The 22162-nt window shown below is 57.0% G+C and overlaps 1 protein-coding gene across 3 annotated transcripts in view; it reads left to right on the top strand.

Moving 5' to 3' along the window:
- The window catches only part of NOL4L (nucleolar protein 4 like), a 127929-nt gene that overhangs the window by 5784 nt on the left and 99983 nt on the right, over nt 1–22162 (top strand). Inside the window, exon 1 of one of the 3 annotated variants that reach the window (XM_039237739.1) lies at nt 3814–3923. The exons of the other annotated variants lie outside the window; for them this stretch is intronic. The gene's annotated coding sequence lies outside the window, so the exon portion shown is untranslated. Of the gene's footprint in view, nt 1–3813; nt 3924–22162 lie in introns of those variants that run through there. 3 annotated transcript variants of the gene reach the window in all.

Here is a 22162-nt window from a genome sequence, read left to right as displayed (position 1 = left end):
TGCATGTGCTTGTCCATGTGCGGACTGGGGATGCTCGTGTGCCCTGAGCAGCGTGTGTGTGTGTGTGTGTGTGTGTGCGTGCATGTGTGTATAGGTGGAGGGGAGACCGGGTGCTTGTGAGTGTATGTGACCGTGGGCGTCTGTGCTGGCAGATGTACAAGCACCTGGGGTGTGGGCATTGGCAGAGCACAAGTGTGAGTGTGTGCGTGCACACATGGTCGCGATCCTGTGGAAGAAACCCCATCAGTCTGGCAGTGCAGTGCTGACAGGGGTGTCCTTCGTCATAACAGAATCAGCCCAAGCCGCCGTCCCGGCCCCCGCTGCCCCCGGAGTCTCAGCAGCTGCGGAAGTGAAGCAGGAGGGAGGCCATGAACAGGAGAAATGGTGCCGTGCCCCTGTCCCCATGACTGTGGCCAGGGCACCTCCCTGTTTCCAGCCCTCCTCGAGCACCAAGCACCGTGGAGGGCGGGGTGTGCCCTTCTGGGAGAGAGGGCTCTGAACTTGAAGTGAGGGAGTCAAGACCAATGCATCCCAACACAGCATTTCCTTGCCATGTGACCGTGGGCACGTATCCTGCCTGACCTCTCAGAGTCTCAGTTTTCTCATCTGGAAAATAGGCTTCAGAGCCCTGCTTCTAGGAAGGTTGGCAGACTGGAAAGGCTCTGTTGCCCCTTGGGGAGTCCTCTGCTAACCTGTATCAAAGCCAGGCTTGGACCCTGGGCCCCTCATCAGGAGAGGGGGAAGAACACTGGGCAAGGGCTCATCACAGTCAACAGCTTGCTAGAACAAGGATTCCTGGGTCCACTCTTTGCCCCTCATTCACCCTGACATACCCAGGAGGGGAAGCGCCTGGGGTTTCAAGACACAGGCCCCTGGGTCCAGATATCAGCTCTACCCTTTCACCAATTTGACCTTAGTCTTCTCATCTGTGAAATGGAGCTGATAATCCTGTCTCCCTCGTAGCAGCGGTGGTAGGAAGATTAATGCATTCATCAATGCAGAGCCTGGGTTCGGTGCATATCTTAGGAAATGTTAGCTGCTCTGTGATCTCACTGAGCCTTAGTTTCCTCATCCAGAAAATGGGGATGGTGATGAAAGATGGCATGGATATTAGATGGAATAGTGGAGATAAAGCAGCCGGCCAAATCCCTGTCACATAATTGGTGGGCAGTAACTGTTAGCTCCCTGGAGATTGTCTCTGAGTCATTTCTATGTCTCTAGTGCCATCCGGGGCTGGTTAGTGCGCTGAATTGCCCAGAACAGCGGAACAGCCTTGATGAGGGCCTAGGGGTGGCACGAACCTTCAAGCTGGGGACTTGAAAGCTCAGGGTCTCTCTGCCCTGGTTGGCTTCTGCCCTGCTCTGAGCCTCAGTTTCCCTAGTTGTTACACAGGGACTGCTCTTTTTGTCCCTCCTGTCCCCGAATCTCTTCCTGGTGCTGGGTGCCGGGGCCAGAAGTCAAGGAGAGGGGTGCTGGAGGGGTGAGGGTGGGGACTCTGCCAAGGCCCGTAGGCATCTACTAGGTAGAAAGGTAGTAGGACGGGCATCCTGGAGGCCTTCTCGTTTCCACCCCCTCCACCACTACCCCTGCTCCGTCCCTGGGCAGGAGCTTGAGTCCAAGGCTCTGGGATCTTAGAATACAGAGAGGCTGCTCGGGCAGGGGTCTGAGCAGGCTCCTGCCATGTGCCAGATACTTTATTTCACTTAATTGCCCCTAGACTCTGTGAAGTGGATGAGAACTTGACATCAGGGAGGCCAGGGGACGTTCTGAGTCCCACTGTGAGGAAGCGGCAGGGCTCAAGTTCCATGGCCATCTGACCCGCTAAGCTACAGGGTGTGGAGGCAGGGGTCCACAGGTGCCAGAGCCCTCCACATCTCTGCACCCCAGGCTCACAGTGCCCCCTCGCCTGGCGGCAAGCCACAAAAGCTTCTCAGAGCTCGAGGCATCCCCCACCTGCCCAGACCCAGCCTGGTGGGAGACAGATGGCACCCCTCCCTTCCCTGCTGGCTTCCCCACCCCCTCACCTCAGCTGCGGCTCCAGACCCGACCCTTCTTCCCCTGAGGTCATCCACTCCCTGAGCATCCAGTCCTCTCGCCAGCCTGGGAAGGGGGGGAATCCAAGGCGGAGAGTGGACGGAACTAGATCAAGGTCCCAGAGAGCGCCAGAGCCGGGCACGAACAGGCAGGCCCCCAAACCCGGCTTGTGGCGCATTCATTCATTCGCTCACCCTTCATTTGCTCTGCCACTGCCCCGTCCCAGCGGCCTGTCCTGGGAATCTTGCGGACTTCTCTGTTACTGCTCCTCCTTCCCCATCCAACTCATTTGCAAATCCTGTTGGTTTGACCTTGAAAAGGCATCTTAGATTTTAGCTTCTCATCACCTCCGCCCCCTCCAGCCTCCCCACTGCATCCACTCTGATCCCCCTGTCACCCCTCTGGCTCAAAACCTTGCAGAAAGCAAACCAGATTCTCACCTGCCTCTGCTCAGAACCCTCCAGATAACTGTGTCACTCGAAGCAAGAGCCAAAGTCCCTCCTGAGTCTCCAAGGCACGATCTGCCCCAGCTGCCTGCTGCCCTCCCCTCACTTCACTTTCCCTTTGCCCATTGGGTCTCAGCCACACTGACCTCTTTGCTCTTCCAAAAACAACAAACACAATTCTGCCCCAGGGCCCTTGCACTGGCAGTTCCTCCAGCCTGGAATACTCTTCCCCCATATCTCTACATGATTGGTTCCTCTCCTCTTTTGGGTCTTTGCTCAAACCCCACCTCCTCAGAGAGGCCCTCCCCAATCACCTAGTCAGGACCATGTTAGGTCCCTTAGACCCTTTTCTCACCCCCTCTTTTTTTAAAGTTTATATTTATTTATTTTGACAGAGTGAGTGAGTGTGGGGGAGAGGCAGAGAGAGGGAGAGAGAGAGAATCCCAAGCAGGCTCTGCACTGTCAGCGCAGAGCCCCATGTGGGGTTCGAACTCGCGAACCTCTGAGATTGTGACCTGAGTCTAAGTCAGCTTAACCAACTGAGCTTAACCAACCGAGCCACCCAGATGCCCCTCTCGTTCCCCTTTCCATGTAATTTTTTTCTATAGCTCCTTTCCCCCCCCACCCCGACGTTAGGCCTGCTTTTTAGTTTGTAGGTTTAGTATCTGTCACCCCATAAGTCTATGGGCTCTATCAGGGCAGACCAGACTGTTTCATTCACCACTGTGCCCACGGGACATAGAATTGCCCCTGCCCAAAGGGGCTCCCCACTGCGGGGGACGGCAGATGCCTGTGTGAGGCCTGCCCGTCCACTTCTGCTCTTGGGGGCCTCGGGAGCCCCAAGGTCAGACCATCCCTCCTACCCAAGGGTCCAGGGAGTCCTCAGGAAGACAACATTTGAGCTGGACCTTGAGGGCCCCAGCACATTTTTCAGCAAGAGCAGAACACAGAGGAGCTCATTCCAGGGGGTGGGAATGTGAGCTCGAGCTAGGAGGTGGGACAGGTTTTCACAGGTTAGCGCAGGCTCGGTACCGAGGTGACTGGGGCCGCTCTCCCTGAGCAGCGTGCGCTACAGAACATGTCACGTGGGGTGGGGACGGGCGAATGGTCAGATCGGCTCGAGGCCGCTGTGGGGTCCTGAGGGGATGAGCTGGTGAAATCAGCTGGAGCCAGATGGAAGAGAAGGCTCTGGAAAGCCACTCAGAGGAGCTAGTGTGTCCTTATCTCCTTGTGTCATCATGAGGGAAAGCCAGGAGTCCACAGGAGGGTTTTGGTGGAGGGAGATAAGGTCAGATTTGGGTTCTAGAAGGAACCCTCGGAATGCTGGGCAGGAGGGTAACATATTCCGTGTAGCAGAAACAGGAGGCGAAGGAGTTGTGAGGTGCAGAGGGAGAAGGCCAGCCTGGGACGAAGAAGAGGGGCTGCCTCCTTGTAGGACAAGAGGTAAAGTGGCTGGGACTGGGTGATGGGGGTGAGGGGCGAGGGTTGTTTGGGGGTCAGGGTTGACCCAGTTTTCCTGGGTGGAAGGAGGGGAGGTTAAGACACCAGGAATGTGGACAGATGTACAGATCTGGGGTGAAGGCACAGGGGGCCAGTGGGCGGAGTCTGGGAGCTGTCCTTAAGGCCAGTAGCATGTGACCGTGGGGAGCCGTCGCGAGCTGGTGACTCAGGGCTCCGGGGGGCCAGTTTGGGAGTCGTCGTGTCCACGGGGCCCCCTTCCCAGCTTGGACCCTCCCGCGCCCCGGCTGGGACCTGACTGCAGGCTCCTGGGAGGCCTGTGCTTGGGTGGGTGACTCATCGTTTTCTCGGCATCCCCGGGCTGAGAACATGTTCAAGGAGACATGGGGCCCTTCCTTTGGCAGGCCGGCCCTGACTGTCTGCTGGCGGGCAGAGAAAAGCGTACTCGGGCCTTATCTCCAAGTGTCCTGAGGGCGTGTCTTCAAGAGCCCTTGCCTTCCATGGTCTTGCGCGGTCCCCAGCCACCCTGGAAGGCTGTTATGACCCCATTCTACAGGTTAGCAAACTCAGGCAAAGCCCGCGTGAGCCACTAGCCATCCTCCATCTGAAAAATGGGTCTGATGACTGTCCCTCCCTCCAACAGGTTTGTTGGGAAAGCCCAGGGGGTGAATCATGTGAAATGCGTAGATAGCGGGTTGTCATTTTCCTAGGGCCGTAGAGGGGCGGCTGCCCAGGCAGTAGGGGCTCTTTACGGATGGAGCAGAAGTAGGGAAGACCAGAGAGCGACGCGGCCAACACCGGGCCTGCGTTTGGACCCCAGCTGTGCCACCAGCTTCTGGTTCTGGGCAGACAGCTGGCCTGCTGTGATCTCTTGACCCCCCTGGGTATAAGGGGGTGATAACCCGCATCCTGTGGAGGAGCTGGGAAGATGCCCTAAAGCCTAGCCTGACAGGCAGGCCACAGGCTAGGGCTTCCTGCTCCAACTCGAGGTGTCCTGGAAGACCCCTCTTCCAAAGATCCCGAAGTCAAATAGCACGGGTGCTTAAGAAGCACTTTGTGGGGCCACGGGAAAGCCCAGGCCAAGGGGAAGAGAGAGGAGAGGGTGCAGCTCAGAGAGTTCCCGCTGGGAAGGCCCCCAGGGGGCGGGGCCTCTGGCCATCTGGAGCTGGGACAGGAGTAGGCGGGGCCAGAGGGTTTCTTGTTGAATGTAAGGCCCCTGCAGGTCAGAGGAGGAGCGGCCACTCGGAGGCAGGGGCTGAGTCCAGGCTCTGCCATTTACTGCTGTGCAGCCTTGGGCAAGTCACTCCCCTTCTCTGAGCCTAAGTTTCCTCATCTGCAAACTGGGGTGATGACAGCTGTGGTCTCGCTTACATCTCCCTTTTAAACTATATCGTATGGTAAAGAAGCAACTATCCCAGGGTGTGGACAGTGGAGCCCTCGATGAAAGGGAGCTATAATTAGGATTCTGGTTGCCATCGAATCAATAACCCCAGAGTCTGTGATGAGGCTGTGATGAGGCCCCATGAAGCAGGCTGCTGAGTGGGGCTTTGGAGCACAGCCTGGCCCCAAGTTTGAACTGAGCTCGGGGCACCTGGGTGGCTCAGTCGGTTAAGCGTCCAACTTCGGCTTAGGTCGTGATCTCATGGTTCGTGAGTTCGAGTCCCACGTCGGGCTCTGTGCTGACAGCTAGCTCGGAGCCTGGAGCCTGCTTCGGATTCTGTGTCTCCCCCTCTCTGTGATCCTCCCCTGCTCACACACTCTCTCTCTCAGAAATAAATTAAAAACGTTAAAAAAAAAAAAAAGTTGAACTGAGCTTTGCGACTCACCAGCTGGATGACCTTGAAACAAGTCCCTTTCCCTCTTTGAGCCTTAATTTCCTCCTCTGTAAAATGGGCCCAGTAGTAGGACTGCCCTCCCAAGGTTGCCGTGGGGAGGTGTAGAGAGACTCCTGTCAGGTGTCAGCACAGGAGGAGCTGTGTCTCTTACACCTGCGGTGTGGCTAGGGGCGCGCTGCTGGGTCTGGGGCGGGGCCGGGAGAAGCTAGAAGGGAGAGGCACAGCAGGGGCTGTGGGCTTCACCGCTGCCCATTTTGGGGTTAAGAGTGGGCATGTTCCCTGGGCCAGAGAGCCCTGGGTTTAAATCCTGCCTTACCAACCAGCTCTGCAGCCTCAGGCACATCTCCCCCTCCTCTCTGAGCCTCTGTTTCCACATCTATAAAATGGGGATACTACTATCAACTACCTTTCAGAGTTGTGGGGCTAATTCGAAATACATAAAGTACGCAGTGAACGCCTGCTGCTGAGCAAAAACAATGACAGTCACGGCACAGCTAGCATTTGTGGCGTGATTACAAAGAGCCGGGCACTCCGTTAAGCACTTTATGTACATGACTCCATGTGATTGTCCCGACATGGCTCCCTTTGTGATCCTCATCTTGCTGGTGAGGATGTTGAGGCACAGAGAGGTTGAGTAACGTGCCCGAGGCCACACAGCTGATAAGAGGCAGAGCGGGGACTTGGGCCCGTGGAGAAGTGGTGTGGCCTCAGCCCCCTGTACCTCGCATGGTCTCACAGCAAGTCTCGGATCCTGGTATTCCACAGGCTTGCACAGTGGGGGGCGTGAGTCCATCTGGGAGAGCGTGCTGACCCTGGGACGCACGCATAGATGCAAACAGGACCTACTGGTAGGGTTGACTCTCGGGGTCACGGAGGGATTATTTGGTTCCAGGAGAGCCAGGTTATGGGGCCTCACAGGTTGGCAATCAGGCTGCACTTGAGCTGACACTTGAGCTGACGCACGGGGAGCCTTGTGCCCCCCAGCACGAGGCAAGGCATAGCTCAATGCCAGGGTCACAGGCAGCTAGCAGCAGCCCCGGGAGGAGGCGGGAGGCCCGTGTCTAATCTGGGCGGCATTGAGGGGGTCAAGGCAAGGAGAGGGTGCATGGAGAGTAGGGGGAGCTAGGGAAGGGCTCTTATGAGGAGATGAGTCAGGAAATGGGAGATGCCCTCCCAGGACCGGGGGAAGGTGCTGTGGACAAAGGAGCACAAGAGAAGCATGTTTTCAAGGTAACACGCTCGTGACTTAAAGCAAGGACAACAACACAGCAGCCACCAAGGGGGTACAAAGTGCCCAGCCCACCCCAACCCCTCCCCCTAGTTCCCTTCCCAGAGGGGTCCAGTCCCCCGTGCATTCTCCCTGCTATACTTGGCTCTGGGCTGGGCTGCCCGGGTTTGAATTCTGAACCCACTATGCGCTCACCGTGTGACTTGGGCAACTTACTCAACCCCTCTGTGCCTGAGTTTCTACACCTAAAATGGGGGTAAGATGAGGGCCTGCTTCTCTGGACTGTCGTGAGACTCAGGGCTCCTCTAGCCTAGCAGGGGAGGGCCCGCGGCTGAGGGCTCTGTGAACACCAACTGTCACACTGACTGTCCCCACCGCTGCTGCTGCCATTGCCAGGATCACTGTGGCGTGTGCATAGCCATGCACGCCATGCGTGTGGCTTCAACGCCTCGCTTCCCCTGCAGGTCCTGAAGCCCAGTTTTCATGGCTTCTGCCCTTTTAGGCAAGGGACAGAGGTGAGAGGCCTGCCCAAGGCCCTGGGGCTTCAGACAGACCTCTGATGTGGAGGGACTTCTAACACCTTCTGGGCCCCAGGAACCAGCCACTGCCTCATCCAGTGCTGGGGGCCTGGGGACTTGATCCCCCCGCTCCTGTGCTGGGGACATGACGTGGCAGTGGGGACGGGAGGGATGAGGTAGGTGGTGGAGAGAGCCCTTGTCCAGGCTCGGAAGATGGTGATCTGATCCCGCCCGCCTCCTCTCAGCCCTACCCCAGCTCAGAGCCTTGGTTTCCTTATCAGGGTGGTGGTTCAGCCTGGGGTAGGGATCCAAGGCGACACTTCAGATGTGACAGGGCCTTGGGGCTATTCACCGGGCTCCTGTCCTCAGGGGATTTACAGTTGAGTTGATGGTGTCATTTATAAGATCCCAGGGTAGGAGGTATTAAAATGTAGCTGAGAATTGTGCCTGGGTGGCTCCGTCCGTTAAGCATCTGACTATGGCTCAGGTCATGATCTCATGGTTCGTTCATGGGTTTGAGCCCCGTGTCGGGCTCTGTGCTGACAGCTCAGAGCCTGGAGCCTGCTTTGGATTCTGTGTCTCTCTCTGTCTCTGCCCCTCCCCCACTCATGCTCTGTCTTTCTCTCTCTCAAAAATAAACATTAAAATTTTTTAAAAAATAAATAAAGTGTAGTCGAGAATAACCTAGTCCTGGGTTCAACTCCTAGTTGTGCTGCTTACTAGCTGAGTGACCTTGGGGGAATTGAGTAACCTACCTGGACCTCAGTTTCCTCCTCTGTAAAATGGGTGTAACAGTAGATCTGCTGTGTTGGATGCAGAGCAAGAGGCTGAGCCCGGGGGTGGGGGTGGGGGTGCTGGCTCATGGTAAAGCTCTGAGATCAGCAGCGACTGCGATTATTTTTTTAGGGACTCAGACTAATATGAGAAACCACCACCAGCAAACAATACGAGGCTGCAGGCACTGCATTCATTCACCGATTCATTCAGTGAACTGATTGGTTCCTGCTATGCACCAGGTCCTGTTCATTCATTCTTGTTCATACACTAAGCACCTACTATGTGCTGGGAGCGGTGAACGGGACGGACATGATCTTTGCCCTCCCCGAACTGAGAGTCCCAGGTGCCCCCAGGGTCTGGTGGCCAGGGGCAGCCTAGGGCCGGCTATGCCATCCAGCTGGTTGGCTCAGACACCCCCTGTCCCCTTTGTACCAGGCTTGCTGAGCTTTAAGGGGCCTGCTTCTGCCTGGCACCCCCATGTCTGGCTTCTCTGGGTCCCCCTTTCCCAGGGAGGGAACCTCTAGGGGTTGTGGGGAGTGCAGGGCCATTTCTACTCCCCACCCCAGTTCTTGTCATCTCATCCCCAGCACAAGCTCATTGTCCTTCCTATTTCCTCCCTCTTCACACAATAGCTAAGTGGCTGTGTTAAAAAGACAAACCTGGCCTTGTTCCTTCTCTGCTCAAAACCTTCTTGTGGGTCCCCATCGGCCTCTGAGCAAGACACCAAGACCCACAAGGCCCATCGCTGGCCCCTGCCTCCACCTGTGGGCTCCTGCTCACTGCCTTCAGCCACACTGTCCCCCAGCCCTCACGGGGCCTGCTACAGTGTCACGTCTGCAGAGAGGCCCTCCCTGACTGCCTTTCCAAAATGCCTCTTGTCCGCCTGTTCTCCGCCCCTTCCCCTAACTTTGGAGCCCTTTTTAACACCCGACCAGTGCTGTGTAGGTGTGTGTGCTCCTCTGGGGCCTCATGAGACCCGGGATATGGGCTCTCTTGCTCCCTGCTGTGTTTTTAGCACCTGGTGCCTAGTCAGCACTCGGTAAATATTTGCCAAACAAATGTCTCGAACCTTTTAGTTCTCCATTTTGTGCCTCAGTTGCCTCCTCTGCAGAACGAAAGGACCAGGGCTGGTGTGGGGCTGACGTGCGGGGCCAGTGCAATGGTCAGGGTCGCATCCAGGGCCGTCTGAGCCGCCTGATAGGCAGCCTCCTCCAGTCTCAGAGCTGAGCGAGCCAGAGGAGGCTGGCAGGGTCAGCGGGTGGTCACGGGGACATTTGGACTCGCTCCTGCCACATTGAGAAGCCCAGGTGGGGCAGAGACACAGCTGTGGGAAGAGGGGAAGAGACGCTCGTTTGACGGGAGGTCTGGGGGCTGGGGAGATGTGACTTGGTGGCTGGTCCCTTAATGGGGCCCCAGAAGGCCAGATCTCAGGCAGCGGGAACATTGCAGAGCAGGGGGCTGTCGGGAGAGAGGCATTTAGGGAGCTGAGTCTGGTCTGGTGTGTACAGAGCAGAGACTCGAGTCTCAGGCCCAGGGTGGCTCTGGGTTCTAGGGGGCGATGGCCTAAATAGGAGCAGAAGCTACAGACACAAGGGGGCAAGGGGGGTGGGTTGGAGAGGGGCTGCAGGAATGGATCTGTCTCCTCTTCCTCGTATCAGCTGCTTTGTCCTCCATAAAAGCCAGTTCATCATTCATTCAGCCATTCGTTCATGAATTCCCTCAACAACTTGGAGACAGCCTCCCGGGGTACAGAGGTGAGCCCCCCCCAGGTGCGCCTCCTGCCCTGGTAGAGCTCAGGACACATCACGAGGGGCAGTGATGGTGATGGTGATAGTCGTGCTGGTGACAAGAGTGCTGGTGCTGATGGCGGTGGGAGTGGGCGTAGGGCAGCCGTGGTGGGAGTGGTGGCCACGGTAGGAGCAGCGGTGATGAGGAGGAGGTGGGGTGGTGTGGCTGGAGGTGTGTCAGCGCACATTTATGGAGTGCCCACTAGGTGCCGGCCTGCTCCAAGTGCGTCCTGTGTGTTTGCACACTAGGCTTCTAAAACAGCCCCGCGGGGCAGGGATCTTACACAACTTGCCCGCGGCCCGCTGTGAGCAAAGGGCGGCGCCCGGATGTAAGCCCAGGCGGGCTGGCCCACCAGCTATGGCCACCTGCCACTGCCAGCGGGCAACTCCCTCCCTTAGCCCCCTGGCGGGTCCCCTCCTCGCCCCGTGGGCCCAGCACCCAGCTCAGGGCCCAGACAGAGGAAGGTGCGTGAGCCTGACTTGCCTGAGCAGGGCTTGAGGTCTGGCTTTGCTCCAGCAAGCTTGAGCAAACGGTGCCCTCCCCCCTCTGCCCCCAGCGCCTCATACGTAAAAGGGGGGGAACTGTCTCCCAAGGAGGCCACTGGGAAGGCGAGGGACCACCACCCTCACTGTAGCAGTTGATGTTTTCGGGTAAGACCCTGTTCCCTAAATCAGGAGGCAAGAAGGAAGCGAAGGTTCTATTCTGAGACCCGCCTCTGCGATCTGAGATGGGGAGGGGGCAGGCAGGGAGCCAGGGTCTCTGGGAGGGACACATTGTACATACCCCCCCCCCTGCCTCCCCTACACAGGTCCCTCTGTGCTCCCTTTGTGGCCTGGGGCCCGATGCTGTCCCTCTCTGAGCCTCAGTTTATTTCACTTGTTTCAATATCCACGCAACAACTGATCTGTCAGGCACCGTGCCGTGCTCTGGAGATGCAGAGGAAAGTCTCTGCCCCAGAGAGCTGACATCCTAGTGGGGGCTGACCCGACACAATAAACAGCGAGAGCTCCTCAGCTTGTCAGGTGCTGCTGAGCGCTGCAGAGAATAACCAAGCGGGAGTTAGGAGAATCAGAGGTGCTGGGGAGGGAAGTATTAGAATTTTAATCAGGGTGTCAGAGAGAGCCTCAATGAGTAGGTGACGTTCAGAGCAAAGCCCTGAAGGAGGTGCGGGGAGCAAGTTATGCAGGTATCTGGGGGGAAAGCATTCCAGGTAGAGGGAACAGGAAGTGCAAAGGCCCTGAGGCAGGAGTATGTCAGGTGGGTTTGAGAAAAGGCCAGGAGGCCAGTGTTCCCAGCTCCCCCCAGTCCTCGTATTTAGGTCAAAAGACCACAGTTTACCCTCCAGGAACAGAATTATTACTAAGCTCTCATATGCTGTCCCAGTGAGAGCTAGTGATGTCAGCAGGGACCCTGATACCCATTTGTTCAACCTGTAGGGTGGATTTTTAAGACCCCTGGGTCCTTGGAAAAGAGAACACCATTGTCTTAACTCCTCACTCCATGTGGCTGACTCTCAGATGGGCCCGGGCTCACATCCGGGGCCCACCTCTCTCTGGCTGTGTGACCTTAGGAAGATCATCTTCTGAGTCTCCGTGTCCTCATCTACCAAATGGGGATATGATGCTTGTATAACAGGGCTGATGGGATGGGATGCAGGAAACATGCCAGAAGCATGTGTGTAAGTGCCCAGCTGTGTGCCTGCCTATAGGAAGAGCTCAGTAAATGTTGAAAACCAGAGCTCAACGTTTGTATGACTTTGAACTATTTTCACAGTTGTTGGATGCTATCATGTCCCTGGAGTGTTCTAAGAACTCCGTGAGGAAGAGGGGGTAGAAATAATAGTTCCCCCCACTTACAGAGGGGAAACTGAGGCCTAGAGGGGGTGATCCCAGGGCCAACAGTGAGGCAGGGCTGATAGAAGGCTGTAACATGGGTCTCCTGGCTCAGGAGTGGGGATCTGGGGGAGTGGAGACTGCCTAGAGCCCGCCCCTGGCCCCAGCACCGAGAGCGTGCATGCACACGTGCGTACATATCACCGGCAACACGAAATAATAGCAACTTTCAGATTTGCGGTCCCCGAGCAGGTTTTGTAAGGCATGGCTTGGTGGGTCAGGAGGTCTGTTGTAAGGGTGTTGAAAGGCCCAGAGCGTGGGGAAGCTCAGGCCACAGGCAGGCGGAGTCTGGGGTCCCCAAGAAGAGGAAGAGGTCTGAGCTCATGTGACTGTCCACTCGGTCTGTTTGTCCATCCGGTGTCTGGCCTTGCAGGGCAGGGAGGGCTGGGTGGCCGCTGCCTTATCGTCCTGATCAGCGCCTGAGCCTCAGGACTGACGGCTCTGGGGGTGGGGGTTGAGGGAGCATCATGAATGAGGAAGCTGAGCGGCAGGGAGGGGGAGTGCATGCTGGGCGGGCATGGGGGAGCCCGGGTGGGGACTGGACTCTGACCTGGCCCGGGCCTGGCCGTTCCCTCCAGGGAGCTTCTCAGGGCCCCGGCCAGGTACTGGCAGGCGGGCAGGCTCTGTGCAAGGGGCCCCTTATCCCTTGGCCCACCTTCCTGGCCACATGGGAACCACCTATCCTTGACCCTGCCCACCAGTTTCTGCTCCTCCGTAGCTGCAGCCCCAGCCCTCATCTCATGTGCCCTGGGGTCTAGCTCCACCCTGCACCAGCCCTCTGCAGGCACTAGATGACGCGTGACCCACTGAAGGAGAGGTCGGGGAGCCCAGCTGCATCAGCACCGTTAGGGGCCCGGTGCCTTTCCTCAGTGCCCACGCAACTCAGGGGTTTCTGGTCCCATTTTCTAGACAAAGAGACTGAGGCACGATGAGGAAAGGTTATGTCCTGAAGCACACAGGCCCTGTGAGCAGAGCTGGGACTCTAGAATCTGCACTTTTTCTGTAACGTAGCCTCCAGCCCTCCGTTTGTTCAGCTGCAAAATGGGAGGTGGGAACTGAGCAGTCTCCACTGAGGGCTCCGCCTGCCTCCCTCGCCCCTTAGCGGGGTGGCCTGGGGCAGTCACCGCCACTCCCAGGGCATCAGTTTTCTCCCTGGAAACGGGGCAGAGGGCAGGGTCGCCCTGGGCTTGTGAGGGTCAGTGGGCAGCAGTGCAGAGTGCCCAGGAAATGAAAGAACACTTACAGGGGCCATTCGTTTAGAAATTGCTGAGCTGAGCTCCCGCCTACCCCTTCCCTGCAGGGCTCCACAGGAGGCCAGAGGCCATTAAACGCTCTCTTTGGCTCTTCCTGGGGTGTGGCCCAGTGACCCAGACTGGCCGGGGACTGTGTGGATGTGTCCCTCAGACAGACGTGTCCAGGGAGCCTGTCATGGTGGGCAGCGCGTGAGGTTGAGGGTGTGGGACCCTCTCAGACTGCACTGGGCGGCCAAGGGCACCTTTGTCCCCTTTGTCTTCTCTCTTGCAAATTAGCAATTACCTTTCCGCTCCTGCCAGCTCGGCCTTCCCTGGGAGAATTATCCAAAGCAGCCACTGAGCAAGCAGAAGCCGCCTGGCTCATTAGCGGGTGGCCACTGGGGACAGGCTCAGGGCCTGGTGGCCAGAATTGGGGCTACAGCTGCCTGCAGCTGGTGCCAGCTCAGCTGGGGGGACTCAACAGTGTCCTGGGCTCTGGGACATGGTGGCCTGTAGGTCACGAGGTTCCGATCCTGGACCTGTGACTTTTTTAGCTGTGTGACCTTGGGTAAGTTGCTTTGCCTCTCTGGGCGACAGTTTCCTCATCTTTAACTTTAGGATTGTGTGGGTTTGGAGCCCGGCATCTAAATGGTGTTCATTATCAGCGGGCAGTATTACTATTATTGTCACCACTGTCACGGCCTTGGGTCTGTGCTGGCTCAGGTGAGAGAATACAAGGAATGTAAGCCCGGTGACAACCCCCTGGGGACCTTGTGGTGCCACCTTAGTTTCACAGGCAGCAGGAGAAGCCCAGCTAGGTCTGGGGCCCTTAGGCGATCGGGAGGCTTAATCTCCCTGAGCCTGAACTTCATTTTGCTCCCCTAAGTGATGCAATGAAATGACTGAGATACTGTGTGGTCGTGAGCCTAGTATAGGGCCTGTAGATGCCAGTAAACGTGGAGCTTCTCCCCCCTCTCTGCTTCCCCTTCTTTGTCCACCCCCCCACCCCACCCCCGCCTCCTATCCCTCCCTCCCTCACGCCTCAGGAACACACAGGGGGAGGCGGGAAAAGCAGATGGAAGGGCCGTGTGTGCTTTGGGATGGTCAGGAAAAGGCTCAGAGGAGGGAGGGCTGAAGTGGACTCAGTGGGACAGGGGACTGCTGGGCAGCACAGGGAGGGCGGTGTGGCAGCCTGTGCGCGTGGGGTGGGCACGTGTGAGTGCAGGGGCACAGAGCAAGTGAGCTCAGGGGCCGAGATGTGAGGCGGATGGCCCAGGACGAAGGCTTCCTCCAGGTAGCGGTGGCTGGTCGCAGGGGGATGGGGGCGGGGGGCAGAGACTTGAGTGGTGGCAGCCTCCTGCCAGGCCCTGGGAGCCCAGAGAGAAAAGCTCTCGGGGCTGTGGGGTGGAGGTTCACGGAGTGCCCCTGAGCACAGGACAGGGGGCCCCTGGCTTGGTCTGGAGAATGCCGCGCTGGGAAGGCTTTCTGGAAGAGTGAATTTTGGAGCCAAGACTCAACTCATCTGGGAGCTAAGCAGAGGAGGGTGGGCATCCTGGGCCGAGGAGACAGCTTCGCGAAGGCGCGGAGCCCAGCTCAAAGCTGCAGTGAACAGGGCTGCGTCACCGAGGCCTCGAATGCCCAGCCAGCCAGCAAGCCTCGATTCGGTCTGGGCCGCAGAGCTCCAAGGAGGGTTTGGGGCAGGGGGCCTGAGATCTGGTTCTCAAAGTCCAGCTACGGCCGCGTTTGTCGGGAAGGTTCAGATGGTGGCCGTGCCACCTGGGAAGCTGACGGGGTCAGCGCGGCGCCTTTCCCTCCTGGGTGTCCCGCCCTGGCAAGCCCAGTCCTGGAGCTTGAGCGCCCGGCGGCGTGTCCAGTGAGTGGGCTGTAGGCCCGCCTCCCGGAGTGCTCGAGGGGACACTGAGGGGGTCCCTGCGACACGGCTGGGCCTGGGCACCTTCCGGTGCCTGAGCAGAAGGCCCCCCGTGGTCTCTGCTGAAGCACTCACTCTACGCTGGATGTTGATAAGGAACATATCATTTCATACTCATGGTGGCCTTTCTCGGCAGGTCCTCCCCGTTCGCTTAGGAGGAAACCAAGGCACAGAGAAATGAGTCACCTACGGGACAGAGCTGGGACCTGAGCCCAGACTGGTCTGGCCTTCCCCCCAGCACTTGCTCTCAGCCCTTCCACGCAGTGCCCCGGTGGGGGGGCCTTGGCTGGGTGTGGCTCCATCCCCAGCCAGTTCCCTAGGGCCCCACTAATCCCCTATCGGGCCACCAGCACGAGGGCCAATTAGCACCTGCCCTGTGGGGGGCACTACACCTGCCCCTGCTCTGGGCCCCCTCCCCCAGAGGCTCAGCTCTGCCCAGATCTCTTCGGGCACCACCCTCAGTTCCAGAAGCTACTGTTTCCAGTATTGCGCCGTAAGAAAAAGGCTCATTTCTTGTCAGAGAAACCGGGAGAAATAAAGCCAGTCAGAGAATCAGCCCAGCATCAGGATTTTCCCAGGCCGTGGCGGGGCCGCCTGCAGAGCAGCGTCTCCCCCGCCTCGGCCTCTGGCCTGCCCTGTCGCTCCTGCATCTGCCTCCCTCTCCCCCACCTGGGGCCCCGGGCCTGGGGCTGCCGGTGGCGGTGGTGTTGGCTGCAGCTTCTCACCTGTGTGCCGGGTCTGGCTCCAGCGAGAAAGGAGGAGGAATAAAAGGTCCTTGAGATGGTGACAAAGGTCTGAGTGTGGGCCGCCAGAGCAGCCTGTTTCCAGGCAACTGCTCTACCCCGGGCTCCCCGCGGCGGCGGGCGCATCCGTCATGCCGCAGCTCAGCTCGGCTCGGCGAGGGAGCTCGGGCCGCCCCGGCAGCCCGGGTGCGGGGCACATGGCCCCCAAGCTCCAGTTCTGCTGGGGACACAAGGCCCCTTCTACAGGGGCTGCAGGAGACACACAGCGTTGTCATGGCGACTGCAGGCCAAGCACCTACTGGGTGTCCAGCTGCAGGCCTGGTGCACAGAGCAGAGCTCCTATCCATTAGCCATTCCATCCATCCATCCCTCCCTCCCTCCCTCCATCCATCTGGGAATGGAACATGCTTAGTGTGCTAGCTCCGGATGGCTGGATTGAAACCCCACTCAGCCATGTACTGGCTGTTTGATTTTGGTCACATTACTTTACCTTGCTGGGCCTCATTTTCTTCAGCTGTAAAATGGGCATAATAATGGCTCTTATGTCACAGAGTTGTTATGAGGATTAAACGACTCAGTATAGGTAATGCCCTAGCCACAGTGCCTGGCACATATTAAATGCTCAATAAATAGTAATTATTGTTTCTATTTTGATGGTTTTTTAAATTTTTTAATGTTTGTTTATTTTTGAGAGAGAGAGAGAGAGAGAACTTGAGAAGGCCAGAGAGAGAGGGAGACACAGAATCTGAAGCAGGCTTCAGGCTCTGAGCTGGCTGTCAGCACAGAGCCCGACGCGGGGCTCGAACCCACGAACCGTGAGATCATGACCTGAGCTGAAGTCGGACACCTACCCGACAGAGCCACCCAAGTGCCCCTGTTTTTATATTGTTTGTAAAGAGACAGTAAGGGCAGTGGGCAGCATATGGTCTATTGCCATCACATAGACCTGGGCGGGGTTCATGGTTGCCCCACTTGCAACTGTATGGCCTTGGGCAAGTCACTTTGCCTCTCTGAACCTCAGTTTTCTCCTCACCTACCTGGGAAGAGAATTCATAGCTTGATACCTGTTCTCTTTGGTGGAAGTCTGAAGCCCCGTCGTCTCTAGTTGGAAGGCTCAGCTATGCTGTGTGTGGCCAGGGCCCAATCCTGACCGTACTGTGTACCCAGAGTGGTCATTATTCAGCAAACCTCTGTTGGCGCCTTCTGGCTGCCATCCCCCCCCCCCACTTGATTTCTGGGCCGCCCAGCCCTGCAGGACTGCCCTGTTCCGTGCCCATCGTTCTAACTGCTCCAACCTCTGCCCTCAGGGTTGCCCAGTCCAGTCCTTCATCCTTCCTTCCACCTCCTTTTTGAAAACAACCTCTGCCAGTGCCCCCAACCTGGGCCCTGGAGAGAGAGAGAGCAGAAAGAGGAGGAGGAGGCAGACCGAGTGCCAGGGGATTGGGCACGCTGCCGGCCTTTGTCTGGGCTGCCCTGCGGCCCAGGCTCAGTCCCCCGGGGCAGGCCACGTTGCCGGCCTGCTGGCGGCTCAGGGAAGGCCGCGTGGGCGGTGGGGCCTGGACAGGCCTGGGCTGGCAGCAGTCCCCGGGGACTGGCTGGCCCACTTGGGCGTGGGGGAGACACAGCCAGGGAGGAAGAGTGGGCTCACACTGCAGCTCTCCGTGGCAGCTGGTTCGGGGATGGCTGCGTCCTTCTGCCGTCCGCTGCGGATGGGTCTCAGCCTCATATGTGCCAGGAAGAGGGAGTGCCGGGCCTTCAGAATGAGACCACACAGTGCGGTCCTGGAGCCGGACAGCCTGGGTTCAAATCCCTGCTCTGCCGTTGGATGGTTGTGTGGCCTGAGCAAATCCCCACGCCTTTCTAGGCCTCCATTAGCTAGTCTGCAAAATAAAGCCAATAGTCCTACCTCAAGTACTTAGAGCAGTGCCATGTGGAACAAAGAAAGCACTCAGTAAGTCTTACTACTCTTGTTGACTCTGCCCTTTAGAGGAAGGGGCTGAACGTTTAACCCCTACTGTGTGTTACATCTGCTGGAGAGATGGATCCATCTCAAGAAGCGTTTACTGAGGGGCACCTGGCTGGCTCAGTTGGTAAAGCATGTGACTCCTGTTCTTGGGGCTGTAAGTTCGAGCCCCGCATTGAGTGTGGACATCACTTAAAAATAAAATCTTAAAAAAAAGGAAGAAAAGAAACATTTACTGAGCACCTACTGTGTGCCAGCATCTGGGCTGGATGTTGGGGATACCCAGATGAAAGACCTGAGAGAAGGGGTGCTGGGGAGACAGGAAAAAGAAAGGGAGGGGAAGTGATATATGAGGGTCCTACTGTGTTCCAGGCTCTCTGCCGAGGACTGGGAATCCATTGGTGGGATAGGACACGGAGATCTGGAAACCAGTGATTGCGAGTCCGGATAATTAAAGCCGTGATATGGGATGCTTTGGGGCTGCAGACCCAGCCTTGGAAGTCAGGGATGGCTTCCTGGAGGAGGTGACCTGGAATTCGGTAGTATGGTCCAACTGATTAAGTCCCTACTGTAATAGCTCTGTCCTGCTGTGGCCTGGGCTCAGTTAAACATGCCCAGGGATGGGGGACTTACTACCCAAGGAGAAATATACTTTTGCCATTTGTGATCAGTTTGCCTTCCTTGGACCCATTCACGGCTCTCCCACTGCTCCGCATCTGGCCCTGGCTGCACCGGCTTGTGCATCAGTCTCCAGCTCCCTCTCTTGCCCCTCCAGTCCATTCTCCACCCAGCAGCCAGAGCAATCTTCTGAAACATAAATCAGACATCAGTTCCCAGCCTAAAACCCTTCAGTGGCTCCCCAGGGGCTCTTAGGACAAAGACCAGACTCTGTACCGCAGCCTGCAAGGCCCAGCCAGGCCTGGTGCAGCCGGCCCTCCAGCCTCCCCAGGCTGTGGAAGAGGCTGTGTCCAGCCCAGATTCCCCACCTGCCCGTGCACCCTCTTGGGACCACAGGGACAAATTTAGTACAGACAGGGAGCTCCCATGCCCATCCCCCAATGCCCCTGTCAGGAGACAAGTGGTGCTGGGCTATGGGCTGGTGACATGTCCAGTTTGGTGGTCATCTAGGCACATAGTCCCTTTCCAGCTCTGTGACTCAGTTTCCCTATCAGTAAAACAAGGCGGGGAGTGTCTGGATGATGTCGCTGATGGTCTAATTCACAGTGCTGGGCCACTTGGGCTTTGACGAGCTCAACCCCTCAGCCCGTGGCTCCTGTGATAGACTGTTTCGAGCTCTCCCCAGAGCTGATCTCCAGAGACTAGCACATTGGGATTAGATTATGGCTTCCACAGCTATCTTGATGCCGAGGAGACACCGAGGCCCCTAAGGCGAAATGACCCCCTCTCAGCTCGCTGTGTATCAGCCACGCCTCTCTGGCCGCTTGTCAGTTTCCTGCAGTAATGGCAGAGGCTCATGCAAACTTGGGATGCCAGGGGCTTTTAATCCTCCACCCAGAATCCTAGGGTTCTTCGTTTAAATACACGGTGCATTCACATGATTTGAAATCTGATGGTTTTAAAAGGTACGGTAAAAATTCCCTTCCTGCCCCTTTTCTTTCCCCAGCTGCCCAGTCCCCTCTCCGAAGGCATGGCTGTGACCAGCATGTCTGTCTGTCCAGAGCTAGCTGATGAGGATGGAGGCAAATGCTAATGTATAGAACCCGTTTCGAGAGTTAGAGAGAATTGGTCCATGTCAAGAGTTTGCTCCCTGTCCATCATTCAGGGCTTGCCGGAGGTCACAGAGGTGGGTAGGGGGCAGAGCCTCCCCCCATCCTCCCACTGCCCCAGCACTGGGCATGCCCAAATGGGAAGCTTTGGGAAGCTGTCTGGGTTGCTCCCGAATTCCCTACAGAGGAGGCCCGGGATCCTGCTTCCAGAGGGTGTCTCTGTAGAAGCAGTAAGTAGACACCAAGAAGAAATTGAGAATGTTCTCACTGGCTACGCTGAATACTTTCAGCACCGTCCACAAACCGAAGGACAAAAGGAGTCGGTGCCATGACCCTGCAGATGGGGCCCCGGGGCAGCTCAGCAGCTAGGGGGCCCATCAGTGGGGGCGGGGTGTGAGGGGAGGGTGGACCCCACTTTAAGTGGTTGACAGGCTCTGTGTTAATGGCTTCACCTTTAAAGTTGACATGCGTGGGGGGGCGCCTGGGTGGCTCAGTTGGTTAAGTGTCTGACTTCGGCTCAGGTCATGATCTAGTGGTTCATGGGTTCGAGCTCCGCGTCGGGCTCTGTGCTGATGGCTAGCTCAGAGCCTGGAGCCTGCTTCAGGTTCTGTGTCTTCCTTTCTCTCTGACCCTCCCCTGCTCATGCTGTCTCTCTCTCAAAAAAAAAAAAAAAAAAAAAATTAAAAAAAAGTTGACATGCACAAATGGATGTTAGCCTTAACACCATTTTCCTTAGCCTTCCTCCTATCACGACCAGGTGGATGCCATTACCCCCATGTTATAGTTTAGGAAAAACATCCCAGAGCCATGGGGTCCCTTGCCTAAGACCACAGGGCTGAATTTGAACTCAGGTCTGCCCAGGTCCTCAGAGTCCCCGCTCTGTCCCTCAGCAGAAGCTCCGCCCCACTCTTCCCTGACTGTGTGGGCGCGGGCAGGCCGCGTTCTCCGTGTCCCAGGACATCTGCTGTGCCTGAGGTTGGCTCTTCTGGCCAATCTCTTCTCAGTCCAGAGCAGACCTGCTGTGTGGGGTGAATGGGCAGGGCAGTTTCTGCAGGGCTGAGGACACCTTTGTGGGCAGATACCACAGCTGATGTCCTGTGAGATGACACTGGGCCCTGAGCAGAGATTCACAGGTGTACCAGGCCATGCTTGGCTGTGTGACTTTGGGCCACAATCTTTCCCTTTCTGAGCCTCCAGACCACGTCTCTAGGTTCTCCAAGGGTGAGGTTTTGGGGGAGTGAAGTTTCTGGATGTACCCCAGGGAGGTGGCCAGATTTAGGTAGGACCGGAACTGAGGAGCAAGGAAGAACAGAGTGTAAGGAAGCCCAGGGACAGGTAGCAGATGATGAGGCACCTTTTGGAGACCCTTGGAATTAACTTTACCCTTTTCCAGCAAGGATTTGATTTAACGTTGCTGGCAGAGCAGAGGGGCCCCTAGGAAGGCCCCTCACTCCGTAAATTAATATTTACTTCAGAAGGGGAATGAAGTTTTAAAGTTCCAGAAGCTTTGGATTTGCCATTTCATGATCAGGGAAACAGGCACAAAGGGAGGCCAGAGAAGTCCTCTGGGCCACGGAGCTTTCTCGTCCCTTATCCCTCACCGCTTGTTTATGGAGCACCTACTGTATGCAGGCACTGGGCTGGGCCCTGGCAGAGACCATGGCCGACCCTGTCTGTGCCCTCGTGATGGTCACCGTGTCCCGGGAGAGATAGCCACTGGCTAATCAGTCACACAAATAAGCAGTGTGGCCATTGTGAGAGGCAGCGTGAAGGCAGCGGTGCTCACAAGGACCCGACGTAGGCATCGGGTGTTGGTGGGGGGGGGGGGGAGCTTCTCCGGAGCGATCAGGTCATTTGCCGTAGTGACGCCCCACAGCCTGGGGGCTCAAACAGCAGAGATTTATTTTCTCACACTTCTGGAGGCTAAGATTACGTTGTTGGAGGTTGGTTTCTTCTGCGGGCCGCTTTCTTCTCTGTGTGTCTTCACCTGGGCCTTTCCTCCTTGTGTCTCTGCGTCCTAATCTCTTCTTAAAAAGACACCCGCCGTGTTGGACTAGGGCCCACCCTCATAACCTCATGTAACTTAAGCACCTCTTTAAAGACCCTGTCTCCATATAGTCACATTCCAAGGTACAGGGTCAGGACTTCAACATAGGAATTTGCAGGGGGGAGGAGCGGAGGGACACAATTAAGCACAGGAGCTGAAGCCTCAAAGTCAAATAGAAGTTCACTTAGGGGCACCTGGGTGGCTCAGTTGGCTGAGTGTCAGACTCTTGACTTCGGCCTCGGGTCATGATCCCAGGGACATGGGGTCAAGCCCCATGTCCGGCTCCATGCTGAGTGTGGAGCCTGCTTAAGATTCTGTCTCTCAGGGCACCTGGGTGGCTCAGTCGGTTGAGCATCTGACTTCAGCTCAGGTCATGATCTCACCATTCGTGAGTTCGAGCCCGCGTCTGACAGCTCAGAGCCCAGAACCTGCTTCTGATTCTGTGTCTCCTTCTCTCTCTGCCCCTCCTCCGCTCATGTGTTGTCTCTCTCCCTCTCTCCAAAATAAATAAACATTAAAAATTAAAAAAAAAAAAAAAAAAAGA

This window comes from Hyaena hyaena, unplaced genomic scaffold, assembly GCF_003009895.1.
Source record: "Hyaena hyaena isolate Hyena2069 unplaced genomic scaffold, ASM300989v1 scaffold_131, whole genome shotgun sequence".
In the NCBI taxonomy this organism is placed as follows: domain Eukaryota; kingdom Metazoa; phylum Chordata; class Mammalia; order Carnivora; family Hyaenidae; genus Hyaena; species Hyaena hyaena.
Note: the sequence above shows the minus strand (reverse complement) of the source record. Positions and strands in the feature narration are given on the sequence as shown.